The sequence below is a fragment of the Amphibalanus amphitrite genome, unplaced genomic scaffold (genome assembly GCF_019059575.1).
Source record: "Amphibalanus amphitrite isolate SeventyFive unplaced genomic scaffold, NRLGWU_Aamphi_draft 000204F_arrow, whole genome shotgun sequence".
In the NCBI taxonomy this organism is placed as follows: domain Eukaryota; kingdom Metazoa; phylum Arthropoda; class Thecostraca; order Balanomorpha; family Balanidae; genus Amphibalanus; species Amphibalanus amphitrite.
The window spans coordinates 208,954-223,076 of record NW_024881699.1 but is presented as its reverse complement, the minus strand read 5'-3'; the positions used below and the strand labels follow the sequence as shown (position 1 = coordinate 223,076).

The window sequence follows — 14,123 nt, the reverse complement described above, 5'->3', positions numbered from 1 at the left end:
CACCTCGATGTTTCTGTCGAGGAGCATCACCAACGAGCCAGCATCTTGATGTTGGGCTTATTCCTTCGATGCCGACTGTGATAAAGATCATGAAAGGTTTCATGGGATATTGGACCTTATTGTCTGTCTAGCTGCCAACACCCCACAGCCATTTACGGCTAGGGTATGTCACCACTCCCTGGTCTTACCGGTCTGCGTCTTCCTCGAAACATCCGACTCATGACATCACCCCATGACTTTGCTGGGGGCTGGGGGAATCAAGCGACCCGTCTTACGTATTGACATATCTCTGCTGTCTTGAAGGACAGTGCAATGTTGACCATCCGGGCTACCTTGAAGTTAATAATACAGTGCGGTGTTGACTGATCTTCCGTACCTTCAAACTGATGTCGAGGGGAGGTTTGCGCCGCATCAAGGCATCGGATAATCAAACACGCGCTGTCTCTGAGAGGACGGCCGCCAGGGTCCGGTTAGACCCTCGGTCGCTAATGGTGTCCCGGGGCCGCCCGGCCGGCGTCAGTGCTGACCTGTCGGCCTGCAGTGGCCGCTGACGTGGCTGCAAACATGCCTCCCGCGCTGTGTAAGCACTCGGCGTCGCTCCGTGACGAGGTCACCTCCCGGAACAACACCTGGAGAGGTCACGGCAACTTGGAGTGGCGCCGGGACGGGTGGCCATGAGCGGGAGAACCGCGACCATGAGTCGGACGCGACGGACCGGTCAGCCGGATGGTCCGCACACACCGCGCTGAGAGTGGCTGTGTGCACTGTCAACATACCGGATAAAACAGTGCTGCAGCCGAGAGTGCCGACCACCACCCGGTCAGCTTCTCGCCGCTCCCGGCTGTGTTATCTGGTGCGGTCATCAGATGCAAATAGGACTACTCTGACCAGTGCACCGTTCGTCTAATGACGACCGGCGGCGGCGGTACGTCTCTGAGAGGTCGGCTGTCCGCACGTGCTCGGCCTCCAGCGCCGCTCACCGGTGTGTTTGATGCATGAGCATTGAGCCCGGTGCTGCCTGGTACGGCACGGGCCTCCTGACGCCGCCGGACTTACCGGGCCACCGGTGCAGTGTTCCTCGGGTCATAGCCCTGACATGGCGATCCTCTCAAGAGCTGTGGTCGGCTTGGTTTGGAAGAAAAGGGATTGAATCTGCCTGACTTGGGAGGAATCTATAGGATACAACGGAGCAGGTGATCTGGGAGACCCTGTGTTTTGGAGTTATTAACACGCGCACTGCAGGGGGTTGTTGTTTTCAACCCCCCTGTGGTTTTTCGCAAATCGCGAGAAAACGGCGGCGCATAGCGCCGCCAAATTTTGCATACCTGTTCTCCCAACTTTTGCACACCTTGAGTAAAAATTTGGCCCCAGGTGACCTATGGTCAGGTCACCAGGTCAGGTCAAGTGACCCTACCTCGAAACGTAAATTTCGAAGTTTGCAATCCCACCAAGCCCACAGTTGTTGAGATATGATCTTGAAACCCACAGGAAATAGTAAAGTCATCACGAGCTACAACTTGTATATCTCGGAATTTTTATATCGATGACCTAAGGTCAGGTCATTTTTGCGACCGGCCCATTATAAGTCAATGGGAGAGATTTCAACTTACTCTGAATGCCATCCTATGACTTCAATACGCTCAGGATCATACTATTACAGGTCCCTGTTGGTGATTTCACCGAAACATATCACTTATGACCTTTGGAAGGTGATCTCCAGGTCATCTTAGGTCACCTGAGGTCACCAGCGGTTTTTCTTCAATAACTTGAGATTGAATAGAGATAGAGACTCCGTTCGACGTTTATCGTGTTTTTCTCGTCAATGCGGATCGAATGATATGCAACATGACCTATTTCGGTCAGGTCATGACCTTGACCTGAGGTCAAATTTTCAACTTGACCTTTCGAGGTCATATTACATATCATTCGATGCGCCTTGACGAGCTAAGAACGATGGCGTTCGAATCGATCCTCTGTCTTGTGTGCAAGACAAGTTATTCAAGAAAAACTACCGCGAAATTCCTGTTGTGAAAATCGTAACATTTTGTCTTCGGTGACCTCTGGTGACCTCGTTTTTGACCTGAGACAAAAATGACCTAGTATTTCCTCTAAATAACATCTCCACCTATCTAACGCCGTTTACCGTTTGTCGCTACGTTGCGCCGTTTTCGAGATCTCAGGGGGGGGGGTTGTTTTCAACCCCCCCCCCCCATGCAGTTCGTGTTCGGCTCAGACCCGCTGCAGTGCGCGTGTTAAATTGCAAGGGTAAATAGGTAGCACTAGCGTCATATTATGCAGAGATTGGCCGGCCAGTTTCCTTTTGTCTCGATGATCGTCATTGACGCCAACGCCTGCGTTACTTTGTCCATCTCAGAACAAACATATAACGACACACAATCTAAAGCCACTCTCCGTCGTCCTACCTCACACCCCATCCACCCCTCACCTTTCCTTCCCCTGTCCCTGTCCCGCCGGAGCTGGCCGGCGCCGACATACCGGTAACCGCTGCGGTCTGCACGGCCGGCCGGCTCAGGGTCGGCGGGATTCATGCGGTCGGTCGGTTGGTCGGACGGACGGCGCTGCGGCGGCTGTGGTGGGGGCTCTGTGGTGGCCGCTGTCACAGCCGATGTCCTCCAGACGTGTCGGACCGTGTCCGCCCGCTCATCCGCTGGCCCGCTCGCCGGAGTGGCAGTGACTGCAGATAGGCGCCGCTGTCCGCTACTCCGCCGTCCGCCGCTCGCTGCTTCGCTCTTCGCTGTTCTGTTCCCGCAGTTCCGGCCAATGATGCAGCACTTCAAGTGTTACCGTGGCTGAAGATGGACACCGGCATATGTGCTCTCAGGTAGCCCCGTGATAGGCTAGGATTACCCATTCAATCATTCAAGGTTTTGTGGTGTTCGTTCTCTAATGGAGCGGATACAAGGCTGTAGAAGGTTGCATCGCCTGTCCGAATATTTCTTTTTATCAGCGAACCGGTTCGATTTTTCTCACCATTCGTACCAGTCATATGTCCGCCCGTAGACATGAAGCTTCAACAGTTGTTCGTCCTTGACTGGAAGCTGCATTTGCTAAGTGGGGCTCGCGTGAGCTCATACACTATCCACGTAACACCAGGGAGCGTTTTCATCGGTATTTTAGATCCTCCGACCGAAAGTCCAAGTGAAAGTGTCCTAATCGTTGGTGGTGGGCGGCGCGGGCCGCGGGGTTAATCAGCAGCACCCTCCGACCGTTTGGGGAGACTAACTACCGACTCTGGAAGACGACGCTCTCCATTTAGCCCATCAGCCACCGGTCTGGGGCGACGCGCGCCTTCTGGGAGGGCCGTCGGCTCTGTCCAGTTTCCCCAGCGTGCACGAGCTGCACGATGACGCCACGATGAGAGATGCCACCCGATGACGCGCGCCGGCCTCCCGCCGCCATCTGGCGCTCGGTCGGAACTCCCGCTGGGCTGCTCTGATGGAGCCGATCCCCGCCGACCCGCGGCGGAGTCTGGGACGTGTTGAAACACCAACCCAGACCTCTCCTCGGCGCGGCGTGCCTGGTGACCCTTTGTTTTAGACGGCGTGCTCTCGTGGAAACCACGAGGAAAGCTCACCAGGGCTCGGTTTGGGTCAGTTCAGGTCAGCTTGATTAGTGTCGGTTAGTCTGGCGTTGCCTCAGATCGGACCAGAGAGGGTCTGTGGGGTTCGCGGTGGGGCGTGGCAGTTCACTGGCCATGACCTCAGGGCCGATCAGCTGGTGATTTGTGCTGGTTTATTGGGTTATTTCACCCTGTATCGGCGACCACAGGCCGCCGGTTGTAAAGCAGCCCTGTGTGACCGGTCAGCTGAGAGCGCCACCGCGGCCGACGCCCACCAATGGCGGATTACGTCCCGCTGGGTAGCCGCCGCGCTCGGCGCGGTCGGCGCGGTGGTTGTAAGGCGGCGGAGTCCGCTCCTGGTCGGGTGGTGTAGTATAACCCGAGGCGGTATGGTTGATCGGGTCAGGGCGGCTGGATGAGGTCAGGGCGAGGCCGGCGCTGTCGCGAAAGTGGTGTGAATTTATGGTGCTAGTGATGAATGGAGTTCTTTGTAAGCAATCAGTAACGCCTCATTTATAAATTTTACGCACTTGCGACGGGTAACGCAATCTAAACTATGTCGGAAAATGTGTAAGTGGTCGGTTTTCCCTGGAGGAGGTCGTGGCCTCGTCTGTTAGCGGTCGTGTGCGAACATTCGGTCAGTTGCGTTTGCCTGCAGCGCGCACTGCCGCACAGTATCCGTTGATTTTTTCCTTCTTTCTGTCCACCTGTCGGGCTGGACGTAGGCTGGCGGAGTTTTGAGTGAGGAAGGGTAGGCGGCCGGGCGCGGCGGTTACGTGCCGCCGATAATAACTCTGATCTGCGGGGGATCACTGGAAACATGACTTCAGACGCGGTTGGGTAGCAGCCAGGGACAAGTCTTCCCACGCATTTTGTTGGTTGAACGACTGCGACTGGAATGTTAAGCACGTCGGTGGTCGGTTTTATTGGTCTATGATAATATTTTCCTTTAAAAACGTCGTCGGGTATTCAGCTGTGTCGGCAGGATATTGATTTACGGCTGTGGGACCGGGCTCGAGTCGGCTGTTTGGGGGCCGGGGGCGGTCCGGCGTGTTCGCTGACCATCTGGCCAGCCTCACCGGCCGGGCACCTGTGTTATTCTAGAGATTGCAGCGGGGTGCCACTCTGCATAGACTCCCGCATTAAGATGTCCGTCAGATGCCAGGTGCTGGCCATTCTTCACAGCGATGTTTTGTCAAAACTGACCCATGATGTACAGTGGCGGATCCAGGATTTTCACTGGGGAGGGGCTGCAGGTCATAATTGGGCGCCACGCCCCGGATGGACGCCATAGTCGCATCGTATTGGCGCTGAAATATTGGCGCCCAGTGGCCCTGACAAGAGGCGCCTAGGATCAGTATGTACAGTGACACCACACGATTGGAAATATCGGTGCGGAGCGTACTGAAACGACGTTATTCGACTGATTTTTGCATCCTAGTCCTAGTATGCGGCACTCCGATGAGTTGCGAATTGAAAATTGGCGCCACTGCGCCTTCGGCGCAGTGGCGCCAGTTTTCCTTGGGTGGGGGCTGCCAGCCCCCGCAGCCCCCCCCCTGGATCCGCCACTGATGATGTATCCCCCTGCGCAGTTCATTCTGAATGTATTGTTTTTATGTATGAGGAGCGGGTCTACCATATCTCTCGGAGCTGGTTATCCGTATTCACAGCGGGATGTGTGTATCGTGTTTGCCACGGTCCACGTGTGGTGTGGAGAGCTCCACTACCAGGTCAACGGGCGGGGCTCTAGTAAGTGAAAATGCGAGTGGGCAGGCCGTGCTACTGTAGTATCGAGACGAGTACATGAATGAGCTGGAGAGTGATCAGCTCATAAAGGCTGGAAACTGTGCCGGCCTCCGGCGCGGTGCCAGGCCCGCCGGCCGGCTCGTTCCGCGGAGAGGCACAATGGAGTAGAAAACAGAGTCAATTCGGGCAGTGACTCTCGGGAGATAACTAATTATCTCAGATCGAATTGGTGTGGTAGAGACTTCTTCCGTTCAGTGGTGCCTCGGGCTTGTGCTTCTAGTGTTTGATTCTTCCTTCGTCGTGCTGCCATGTGATCTCTTCACCGAATCTTCTGCATCATTTTTTTTTTTTGCCTGTCGTGACCGGTTGCGTTTCCCTGTGACCTCCGTGAGGCCGTTCTGTGACGCTCCTGAGTATCGTGACGCTGTCCCGTGCCCTCCGTCACCCTATCGTGATATACCCATCCTCTCCTCCGGAAACCATCAGTGTCCCTGCGTCACCGGATACTTCAGAGGCCGGCACGCGACCTGCATCTGACCGCCGCCGCGGCGAGAGCGATCCGGCGTCACGATGTCGCGTCCTCCGTGACGCCCTGTGACGCCCCGTGACGCTGGGCGTGACGGCCGCCGGCGTGCTGTTGCAGCGTGCTCGGTGTGCGCCGATCGGCGTGCCTGCAGTGGGATACACTCTCACCGCGACCTTCCGTGGCAGTGACGAACGCTCCGATATCATCGGGAACCACATGATGCGATCGAAAGTGATGCGCCATTCAGACGGCGCGGGCCGGTCCATTAGGGCGCTTAGGGCCGGGACGGGGCGGGATGGGCGCACAGATGGTAGACGTTGGCAGGGATGGGACCAGTTGGCGGCGGTCGGACGACCTTGCCGACTGGTCCACCGATCAGGTCATGCCCTTCGCTTTCCGCCGTACGCACGGCTCCATTCAGTGCGCCGCACGCACTCGCAACGCCGCACGCACACGCAACGCCGCACGCACGACGGAGCGCGTCGGACACAATGCGTTTGTAGGCTGCAGTCCGAGTAACGCTCCCACGGTGGAGTATAAAGCTGCTGCCGCTCGGCAGACTGGCCGACCGGCGGGCGCTGCGCAACACCGCTCCGGTCTCCGGCAATGTCCGACCGTCACGCTCGAGGGCGCCGTGACGCCGGGTCCGTCACCTTGCCGTCACGCGGCGACCGTCCGGCTTTACCCGGGGCGTGATGTGATTTGTCGCAGGCGGCCAGATGTCCATCACTTTCTACCGGCCCCGCTACCCGCTCTGGACCGCTCTACTGAAAATGGCCGGCTAACGTTTGGCCGGACGTTATTTAGGAGCCGGCCGTAATGGTTTACCCGGAGAGGGAAAGCTGCGATTCCTCCGCGTAGTTCGTTAATCTGGGAGTCGTTTTTCACGGTGGGGGCCCTGGTCGGGGTTTTTGATCTGGTTGAGACGTTTTATGGTGAGAACGTGCTGGGTGGTGTTTTACCAGTGGGCGCAGTGTTGGATAAAAGCGGCCTCGTGTTTTGGATCTTTTGTTGCAGTCAGTATTTCATACGCTGGAAAATAACAGAAAAGGTATATTAATCAGAAACTGTGAGTCTTATATTTGGCTTGCAATTACCAATGTCTTGCCAAGAATTTAAGAATTGATGTTTATCGATAGCTCATTTGTTTAATGCAACATTTTTACCGTCTTAAATCCAATCCAGCCCCATTTGTCATTCTTAATTCTAGCCATTACGCCATTCTTAGCATGCCTCCATAACATTTCCTCGTCTCTCTGGAACGCACAGGCGAGTATATCGGCGATGTCCCTCTGCGTGGCCCTCCCACGTCACCTGGTGTGTCACGCACTGTGACGGATCACCGCTCCTCCGTCAGTGATACCACGGCGTCTGACTGCATCGCCCAGCCACGAGCAGCGGTTCGCATGCTGATGGTGGCGCCGTCGCCGCGCCGATGAGCAATGATGGTGTTTACACCGGTCCTGCCACGGCGCTGCCAGCGGAACCGCGACAGGGCAAAGCGGTGGCAGACCGGAGCGACTCTGCTGCGGGATACGGGATTTCGAGAGCCGATTATTCAGAGACGGTCATATTGTGGGCAACCCGAGACGGATCATCCCCAGTGTCTGGTATAATTCCTCACAGCGAGCGCGTCTGGAGCCGCGGAGAGAGCTGGAAAACGGTCGGGAGATTCGGTGCCAAGTCCGACACCCCACTGCGTCTCGTGTTTCATAGGGACGTCAGATACTCATTTACGAAGTTCTCGGCCGATCGAGTTGCATCATTGACTGTGATGTTAGTACCGTGGGCCCGGTATGCGACTTTCGCCTGGGAGACGTTGCCCAACCGTGAGTCCAGGGACCTCCTGTTCGGTGTCGCACCAATCCCTGACCCGGGGGACGGGGCGGGGTCGCGGCCTCGCTGCGGTCGACAGGCCCGCCGCGGGTGGCACGCCGCAACAACTCGCCGACAACACCACAACAGTGTCACAACGGCGACAAAACCGGACTGGCGACGGCGCGGCTGCGCGCCCGCCCGCTGCGGCCGCCCGACCCCGACCACTGTCACCGGGGCGGGCCGGTCTCCCCGCTTACCGGGTCGGGCCGCAGTTTACTGGAAACGGCTGTTAGCCGTAATCGTGCAGAGGTTTTGTCACGAAACTGAAAGTTTGACTCTGACATTTCGTCTGTCGTTTTCTGCCGTTCACCTCCGCACCCATGTGCAACTGACTGTGTCAGAATTACGGTAATCTGCTTAGCAGCTAACCACGTCGTTAATAACGAATCCCTGGCTTTGACGGCGGCCCGGTGTCTGACGTCACGTCCGTGGCTTCTGACGGGGAGCAGGGATCAGCGCTGCTGGTCTGATGGGACGCGCTGAGCCGAGCTCGGCTCGTGGAGCGTAATCTCGCGGTGGCGCGGTCCGCCGCGCGATGCCAGGACCCTTTGCACTCTCCGTATCAACCCAGTGGTGAATGCCGCCATGGGATCACTGCATGCCACCGCAGCTCTGAGCTGGTGCTGCCAAGCTAACACGGTGTTCAAATACGGCGGTTGATACAGCTGCAATGACTTTCTGAGCTGGTGCAGCTTGGAGATTTGCTGCAGTCACAGTCTGGTCTTATACTGCTCGTATATCTGAGTCACGCGCTGCTTGAAGCTCAGCTGAACAACAAAGCTGATACCTGTGCATACTAGAGAAGTTTTGCGATTCACGTTTTTCACGGTAGTTTCCGTCACTGCCTATGTCCTTTGTTAAGCTGTCCTCATGTCCTCCCGGCTTGTGCCTCGAGGCGGCATTGAAAGTGTTCGATCTGAGCTGCCGGGGGCAGAGACACGTCCGGCCTCGTCCTCTCCCGGACCTCGGCGTCACTGCCGTGGGCTATCTCCGGGGCGTATGTCGGAGACAGGCGAACAGAGGTAGATCTCCACAGAGCGACAGAGAGACGCCTCCCCTCAGGCTGATGCGGAGATGAGGCCGAGATTCGGGCGTTTCGCCGAGTCCTTTGGCAGAGTTCAGGGTTGAGATGCGCGTGAAAGTGTGATGCGGCAATTATCGTATTGGGGAAGACAGCTGTATGGATCTAATGGTATGTCTGACTGGTTTAAGTGAAGTTGACATTCCTATGTGTCCCCTTCCTATGCAAATTTCTGATAAATGCGATCATTATTATCCCCGTCACCAGCAGCATTTTTCATGGTACTGCACTTTCGTCAGTCGTCTGGCGGGTGATCGGTTGGCAATGACGAGGGAGGATCGTCCATTGTTTGCAAATCTTCTTGAGTGCAGCCTTGTACGGTCATCAGCCATTGAATAGACCATTGCAGAAGAGTCCTTGACCAGTACCAACTGACTATCGTCGGTGCTGAGTTATTTGTGGCTTATGGATCGCATCGATCTTTTAAGATGCCCAACGATATTATTTGTGGAAGCTTGTCACCTGAACCCGAACGGGTATCGGTAGAATATCGTCCATTATCCGCTGTGGCTCATGTAATTTTCTGGTCACAATTCGATGCATAGAGTTGCGCTCATGACGGCCGCCCGTTGAAGGTGAAGGTTGTTGAAGGCTGCTGAGGTGAACGGTGGTGCGTCAGTTCGTGACCCGCGGTCAGTGACTGGTGACCAGCGCGCTGTGACCGGTAGCCCCTCACGGTGACCACTGACCACCAACACGTGGGGTCCCGTGCCACGTGTGGGTAGTCATGTGTACCGCAACTGGCCCGTGGTCACCCCTCTCTGGCGGCCCCGCCACTGGGCGGCCACGGCGGTCCGCGAGCGTGCCGATCGTGTTAAACCGTGACCGGTGACGGACCCTAACCAGACCCGCCGTCTGCTGGGACAGCCCGAGGGCCTGAGTCGAGCTCCCATGTCTCATAGCGTCTGTCCTTGGGCTGCTGGGTGGTGAGCATTTGCAAGAAGCTGCCCCTCCATCTGTCCGGTCAATGCCTGTCGCAGGTTCTCCCGAGTTCTCTCCAGGCTTGGGGAACTGTCTTCATTCCTATTCTCGAGCATTTCAGAGTTGCATATGCATGGTTATCTGAAAATATGCGGTGTCAAATCGCAATGTTTGATATCATTCTCTCACTTTATTCACTTGTCTCGTCATTAATTTGTGAGTTGCGTTCCCTCTGAAGTATCCGCCCACGCCATACCTCTCTTCGTCAGCCTGCCCTCCATTGTCAATCGGGCCGACCGTCCGTATGCCCGGTTACAATCGGTCATCCCGCCGTCCTCCGTCAGGCTCTTGCGGTCGCTGTCATCCCCTGCCAGCGTGTCTGCCAATCTGTCACACTCTGTCCGCCAATCTGTCACACTCCGTCGGACGATCCAGCCGTCCCTCACCAGTCTCTGTCGTCCCCTGTCAACACGCGTCATCGACTGGCTGGATGGACGGTCGGCCGCATACCGGTGTCCGAGACATTTGCCGGTCGTCGCTCCCACACAATGTCATCGCTGAAGAATGGCTCGTCCTGGGTCCTGATTCTTGATAGTGAACAACGGAGCCGTCGAAATGGTAAAGCGTCCGTAGTAGTGGGTATGATGTGAGACGCATCATTCTGTATTTGATTCGTTACTTCGACTGGCTTCTTTATTTTGCTGTTTGACATCGTTAACGACTCGTATAGCAAGCGGTGGTCAGGAAGACTCGATAGTTAGTTACCATCGAGCCATAGAGTCTTCGTATCATCTGTAACTGTGACCATTATATGTAATTTATTGACTTCCCGAATAATCCCTTCTGCTTCTTTTCCCTTTCGGCCCACTTTAGATTGAGCTCACTTTCCATTGGGACGTCGGGGATGTCTACCGGCCGAGACCGCCCGGCCCCACCCCGCCACCCTGTGCTGGTCTAGACAACTCCCGACGGACAGTTTATCACCCAGCCGTAATGGCTTCTTTGGTAGCGGCCGGCCGAGACCGCCGTCTCTGGCGGGCCGCGGTGGCGGCGTGACCCCACGATAGGTGTTTGGGTGGGACCGGCACTCGTGCCGCTTTGTGCCGCTTTCCTTGGAGCTGGCGGTGAGTGCTCTTTGAAGTGTTGTGTTGTGTCTGCGTCGACACGGCGCAGTGCGCCTCGAGGGGAGAGGCGAGTCCCCATGCTCTTGTTGTGTCTGCGCCGTCACAGCAGTGTGATATGAGTTGAAGGGGCGGGTTCTTCTGATCTTTGTATGGGTTAGTGGCACGTCTGCCAGGATAAATGGTGCAAGGTCTACACACCGTGGATGTCTTGGTACTGCATTGATAGACAGGGATGATAAAATTATATTATTCGTTGGCACTTGTCTAGCGTTGATGGTTTTCAGTTTCCCATTCGTATAACTATCTGTTTGTTGCCGACCACCGAGTTTCATGTCGTCTAGTGCCTAGGGCCACCACCGAGGGCTCTTCCGTCTGCCGCATCTCAAACATTCCTTCGCCCACCCTCCGCCATGTCCATGCGGCACTTGGATTGAGCCATTATCGCCCGATGCTCTGACCCTACCCTCCCACCGCGACCCTGCCGACCGTAATTTTATACCATTACATATACGGCTCATCACCCTATCAGCGCACATCCCCGTAATGGGCCGCCCTTTCACGGCTCACCCCGGTTTCTCCGGCTCACGCCGGCTCGACGCGCATTGAGGAGCACATCGACTGTCGCGCAAAAAGTCCGTCCTGGGCACTCCGGGTCATAATGTACCACGTTAAGATTAATGTCTGCGCGCGCCTGACCGCTGACCCGTCTGCTGATCTGATGCTGCTCCAGTTGATGCTTGTTCCGGCGCCGTGTCGGAACTGATCGGGTCGGTTTTTGTCCCATGGGTCGGCACCTGAGCCCACGCGTGTTTTCACTGACGCGCTCCGCCACTCGCGCGCCGCGTGTCTGTGCGAGGCGCCTCCGACCGACAGGTTCCACACGCGCGTACTCGTCCGCTGTCACGACGGCTTACGACCGCGTACTCGGCATAGCGTGGGCGACATTACGCGTGACGATATGCTGATAGGCTGCGGCGCTGACGGCATTCTGTCGGTGCAGCGTCGGCGCGCTGCTGACTGGCTTACGACCATTAATTACTATCCGAACTGCCGCTTTGCTGTCGCTTTGCTAGTGTGCTGCTGGTGCATTGTTCTGGCTCGCCTTCTTCACTGCCATTGTACCGTCGCTATGCCACTGAGAGCTGCCCCGAACTGCTGACTCCAACTCCACCAGCGAACACGACAACCGTCGCGTACGCCGCCGTGCAGCGCTGATCGGTTGGTCAGGTGTGTTTGGGGCCGAGTCACGCGTGTTTGCCACCCCTCCGCCGTGGCCTCCTGCCAGTCGATAACGTTGACAGGCGGCTCGTCTGAAGTGCGGTAACCGGCTCCTGTACGAACTCTGACCGGAACGGGTGGACTGTGAACCCGTGGCAGAGGGTTTGTGTGTGTAGGCGAAGTCAGCAAAGTGGGATGACTGGTGAGTGAACTGCTTATACCGATGCTGAACCTTCATGAGATCGACGGACGATTCACCACCAAGTCTGAAAGGATTGCTCGAAGGGTAAACCGAATAAATGCACGAATCGGTTCAAATCGTCTTGACCTGACGTCAAAACAGGCCGTGGATCATTTGACATTTCCACTTTACCTTCGAGTCTGTGACCCTCACGTCAGCGCGACTTCGAGTCTGCAGTGCACACTGCACAGCTTCCAGTCAGCAGAGTTTCGAGTCCCCAGCACAGCACTGTGCTGTGCCCGCCGAGCCGCCAAGGTCAGGCTCTGAACGTGCGCTGCTGCATGGACCGGACGGCGGACCGAGTGGGATGCATGTAAACCGGTTGGCTGGCCGCGGGCGACCGGTGACCGCGGATGGCAGGCCCGGGCCGGGGCAGAGCTGGGACAGGGGCCGGGCTAGAGCTGGATCCAAGACCAGGGGGAGTGCGCTAGAGCTGGACCAGGGTGGATGAGAGAGAAGAGAGTTGGGCGCTGGAGATGAAGAGTGCCGACTGTCGAGGTCTTTTAAAAGGTTATAGCTTGGGGCCGGCGGGCGGTGGGACGTGGTTACCCAGGGGTGCTGGTGCCACCAAATCGCAACTAGAAAGCCACCGAATTGAAACAATAGGTTTTTTTTGTGGATAAATCTCCCCTCCCTTTCCCACATCCCACCTCGCTGGTGGCTGCAGCGTTGTGGCTGTTCCGGGCACTAGCTGACCACTCCGGGTGGGCTGCCCACAGTCGCACCCGCACCTCGGTGGTGGTCCAACCACCACCGTCACCGGCAGGTGCGCGGCGTGCCGGCACCATTGTGGGCCGACTCCCAGCGGGCTGTTTGTCCCCGGGTGATGTATGGACGCCTCCTGAGAATGAGGAGACGCCGAGGGGTGTACTGCCATGGACTGATTGTCTATGGATAGAGCAGGTAGTTGGTATTCAACGATAGGACGGGTTGGGGCTGGCTGGTCGGGCCTGTTGGACTGAATTTGTTAGTCAATCCTCTCAGATCAGAGTACGGCTATTGCCTACTCCATATGCGGTTACTATGGTATAGAAGCTGCGTACGTAGAAGTGTATGCTGTGTAACGTTCTCTGTAATGATATGCAGCGTATGTGATGGCTAAAAAGCAGTTGTCATAACATAGCATGCGTTGGCTATTGATCATCTATCAGCTTTACGTGTCAAACATTATCTCTTACCGAATATGAAATACTGATCTCATTTCATATTCGGTAAGAGATGAAATACTGATCAGTTGACCGGTCACTCCCGGCGCGGACGGACGCGGCGGGCATCGCTCCGCTCTGACGCACGCGCCCGAGCGCCGACAGCCACAGTGCAGTGACGGTAACTGGTGTTTATTGTGTGTGAGGCGAGGGCCACGATGGCCGATCCGAGTCGCGACTCTGGTGGTGTCGAAGCTGCAGCTGCCAGGTCGCTCCGGAGAGGATCGTCCGTCAGTGAGTTGGTCCGGAGCTACGACGACGGAGCGGGGAAGAGAGACCGCTCCGAGTCTGGTGACTCTGTCACCGCGCCGATGGGTAAGCGCAGGCCGCTCGACCCCTCGCCTCGCAAGGGAGAGGTGAAGGAACTCATCGAGGATGCAGTGGAAGGAATCGAGAGTCGCCTGTCCCTGTTCATTTCCAAAGAACTACACGAATTCAAAGCCAGTCTCCAGACAAAATTTGATGCTCTCCACGCGCGAATCAAGGACCTAGAAGAGCACGTGAACGAAAAGGATCTGGAGATAGAGAGGATGTCTACGGAACTGAAAGAAACGCGTGAAGAAATGAAGAAGCTTAGCGAGAGGAGTGAGAACGCTGAAATGA

The 14,123-nt window shown here is 56.5% G+C and overlaps 1 protein-coding gene across 2 annotated transcripts in view; it reads left to right on the top strand.

Moving 5' to 3' along the window:
- LOC122384935 (protein Hook homolog 3-like) overlaps window positions 1-14,123 on the top strand; it is a 97,423-nt gene that overhangs the window by 31,218 nt on the left and 52,082 nt on the right. The window lies entirely within an intron of this gene.